Source organism: Callorhinus ursinus, unplaced genomic scaffold (assembly GCF_003265705.2).
Source record: "Callorhinus ursinus isolate GAN/ISIS: 27379988/994484 unplaced genomic scaffold, GSC_fseal_2.0 scaffold57, whole genome shotgun sequence".
Classification (NCBI taxonomy): Eukaryota; Metazoa; Chordata; class Mammalia; order Carnivora; family Otariidae; genus Callorhinus; species Callorhinus ursinus.
The window spans coordinates 3235358-3239846 of NW_027397119.1; positions in this window are offsets into that span (position 1 = coordinate 3235358).

Sequence of the window (4489 nt, forward strand, 5' to 3'; positions counted from 1 at the left end):
AGAAAAGAAAAGAAAGAAAGAAAGAAAGAAAGAAAGAAAGAAAGGAAAAGTTTCACAAGCTGTTTGTACTCAAATATATTTTCTCAGTTTCAGATCCTCAGCTACTTTATTGAGTGGAAAGTCTTGAGCTAAAAGAGTTCAAGAAAAATAATGTTATATTTCCTTATGTCTCAGGAAACACTTTTTATGGTAACTTGTCAGACTGTCTATGAACAAACCTACTTTTTTAGACATTGATAACATCTTTATATGGTATTTTATATAGAACACTAATGGTGTGTTATTAGATGTGACCAATTGTAACAAATCCTTTTAGATTTGTACCAACTAGTTACATGTTATATCCATAGTCTTTTGTGAATCATCATCTTTTTATTTGAAATATGGCCTATTTTGAGCTGTTGTATAGATATATTCCTGTGTTTGTGACAAAAAAAGTTTAAAATTGTTCAAACAGAAAAATAATGCCTATCAGAAATGTTTCATTCTAGTGTGAGTTACCATTACTGTATTTGTTTATTATAAAGGTGGATATTTAGCATTCAGTATAGTTTTCAATAAAAAGTAATAAAAATTTGTTTTAAAAAAAGAACAAAGAAATGAACAAGGGTATTCCATGTAGAGCTACTTTGTGTGTGTGTGTGTGTGTGTGTGTAACTCCATTTATCTCCAGTTTTGCTCATTTTTTTGTCACATAACCATAGGCCAATTGTCTAATGGCTCAGAGCTTTCATTTCCTCATTTTCCAGGACAAAGTTCTTACTATTCAGTGTTGCTAAGAGGATTAGAGATAACACATGGGAATATGTAAATAGTCTAAAATATTATGGTTGTTCAATGAACAGTAGCTATTCTCACTGTCATTTACATTCTGCCTTACATTATTATATTTTGATTTATGTCTATATCAATTATAATTGCCATGAGGGCAAGAATCATTTCATTCCCTACAGCACCAAGCATAAAGTTTTGCTAAGAGCAAGTCTTCTGACACATAAAAAATAGAAAGACATTCCATGCTTATGGATTGGAAGAACAAATATTGTTAAAATGTCTATACTACCCAAAGCAATCTACACATTCAATTCAATCCCTATCAAAATACCAACAGCATGTTTCACAGAAATAGAATAAACAACTCTAAAATTTGTATGGAACCACAAAAGACTCCAAAGAGACAAAGCAATCTTGAAAAAGAAAAGTAAAGCTGGAGGCATCACAATTCTGGACTTCAAGTTATATTACAAAGAGATAGTAATCAAAACAGTATGGTATTGGCACAAAAATAGACACATAGATCAATGAAACAAAATAGAAAATCCAGAAATAAATCCAGAACTATACAGTCAATTAATCTTCAACAAAGCAGGAAAGACCATCCAATGGGAAAAAGACTCTTCAACAAATGGTGTTGGGAAAACTGGACAGTAACATGCAAAAGAACAAAACTAGACCACTTTCTTATACCATACACAAAAATAAATTAAAAATACATTAAAGACCTAAATGTGAGACCTGAAACCATCAAAAACCTAGAAGAGAACAAAGGCAGTAAGTTCTTTGACATCAGCCATAGCAACTTCTTACTAGATATATCTCCAATCTAGAGGCAAGGGAAACAAAAACAAAAATAAACTATTGGGACTACATCAAAATAAAAAGCTTCTGCACAGTGAAGGAAACAATCAACAAAACTAAAAGGCAGTCTACAGAATGGGAGAAGATATTTGCAAATGACATATCCAATAAAGGGTTAGTATACAAAATATATGAAGAACAGATACAACTCAGCACCCAAAAAGACAAATAATCCACTTAAAATGGGCAGAAGACATGAACAGACATTTCTCCAAAGGTATACAGATGGCCAACAAGCACATGAAAAGATGCTCATCATCACTCACCACCAGGGAAATGCAAATCAAAACCACAATGTAGTATCACCTCATACCTGTCAGAATGGCTAAAATTTAAAAAAAAGAAAAAGAAAAAGAAACAACAGGTGTTGGCAAGGATGTGGAGAAAAAGGAACCCTCTTGCACTGTTAGTGGGAATGCAAACTGGTACAGCCACTCTGGAGAAGAGTTTGGAGGTTCTTCAAAAAGTTAAAAATAGAACTACCATATGATCCAACAACTGCACTACACTACTGGGTATTTACCAAAATTATACAAAAAACACTAAATCAAAAAGATACATGTTCCCCTATATTTACAGCAGCATTATTTACAATAGCCAAATTATGGAAGCAGCCCAAGTGTCCACTGACAGATGAATGGATAAAGTGGATAAAGAATGAGAAAGAGAGAGAGAGAATAAATATATATAGAGAGAATATACATATATATATTTAATGGAATATTATTCATCAAAAGTGAAATCTTGCCATTTGCAATGACAGAGATGGAGCTCGAAAGCATTATGCTGAGTGAAATATGCCAGAGAAAGACAAACACCATATGATTTCACTCAAATGTGGAATTTAAGAAACAAAACAAATGAGCAAAGGGGAAAAAAATAAGAGAGACAGAGAGACAAAGCAAGAAACGGACTCTTAACTATAGAGAACAAACCAATGGTTACCAGAGGGGAGGTGGGGTGGGGGGATGGGTTAAATAGGTGATAGGGATTAAGGAGTACACTTGTGATGAGGATCAGGTGAAGTATGAATTGTTGAATCATCATATTGCACACCTGAAACTAATATGATACTGCATGTTAACTAACTGAAATTAAAAAAAAAATTTTAAAAAGTGCAAGTCTTCAATTAAATGCACAAAATGTGAAAAATACTCCCAATTTAATTTGACCAATCTATAGCCACATATAACATAGGAAGGCTCTCACACAACAGGATACAGCTAAAGTCACAGTGTTCTCTCTCATAACTTCAGAATATTATTGATAATGCTAGGCTTAGAATTCCTTCTCAAAAGAATTCTTTGGGGTACCTGGGTGGCTCAGTCATTTAATTGTCCAACTCTTGATTTTGGCTCAAGTCATGATCTCCAGGTTGTGAGATCAAGCACCACCCCTCCCAACCTCACCCCCCCACCGGCCCTGGTCAGGATCTGTGCTAGGCGTGGAGCCTGCTTAAGATTCTCTCTCTCCCTCTCCCTCTGCACCCCCACTAGTGCATGCACTCTCTCACTCTCAAAAAAAAAAAAAAGATAAAAGAATTCAAGTAGAAAGTACTGTATAAAGCAAGTTTGTTCCATCTTTCAAATATTTATAATTTAGGACAGAGAAGTTTTAAAATTAGGGTAAAGCATTTACAAATTATATTTCTGTTTTGTCTTCTAAAACCATAGATTTTCCTGATTTTCAGAAGGGTGTGTGTGTGTGTGTGTGTGTGTGTGTGTGTGTGTGTGTGTGTGTGAAACTATAATTACTTTCAAAACAAATGGACAAACCAAACCAAACAGAAACAGATTTGCAGATTCAGGAAACATACTGTTGGTTACAAGAGGGGAACGGTTGGGGGGGTGGGCACCATAACTTAAGAGTATTAAGAGATACAAGCTTCCCATTATAAGATAAATGAGTCATGGGGATATAATATACAGTGTAGGGAATATAGTCAATAATATTAAAATAACTTTGTATGGTGACAAATGGCAACTAGTTTTATTGTGGGGATCATCTCATAATGTATAAAAATATCAAGTCAGCTCTTCACTGAGCTCTCCAGGCTATACTGTCTGTTTCTGTCTGCGCTGCTAAAAACTGCAGCCTCCCTGGTTTTGTGCCCCACAGCAACACTCTCAGCAGTGGAACCCAGGGCCAGGCACTTCTCTGACCTTTGCACTTCTAAAACCACCAGCCGCCCCTGGGTCCTGTCTGGGGGCTGCACTAAATTCCTTTCCCCACTGCTACCAGTCTTCCAGTCTGTGCCTGGTCCCCAGTGCAGGACGCTTTTGTGCTCCCGTGTTATATCACCTTCCCAGCGCCAGCTTATGGTGGCTCCCTCCCTCTTCTGTTTATCTTCCAATAGCTTCTGCACAGCAAAGGAAACAGTCAACAAACCAAAGAGGCAACCCACGGAATGGGAGAAGATATTTGCAAAGGACACTACAGATAAAGGGCTGATATCCAAGATCTATAAAGAACTTCTCAAACTCAACACTCAAAAAAGAATCAAGTCAAAAAATGGGCAGAAGACATGAACAGACACTTCTCCAAAGAAGATATACAAATGGCTAACAGACACATAAAAAAAAAATGCTCAACATCATTAGCCATCAGAGAAATTCAAATCAAAACCACATTGAGATACCTTACACTAGTTAGAATGGTAAAAATTAACAAGGCAGGAAACAAGAAATGTTGGAGAGAATGTAGAGAAAAGGGAACCCTCTTACACTGTTGTTGGGAATGCAAGCTCGTACAGCCACTTTGGAAAACAGTGTGGAGGTTCCTCAAAAAGTTAAAAATAGAGCTACCCTATGACCCAGCAATTGCACTACTGGGAATTTACCCCAAAGACACA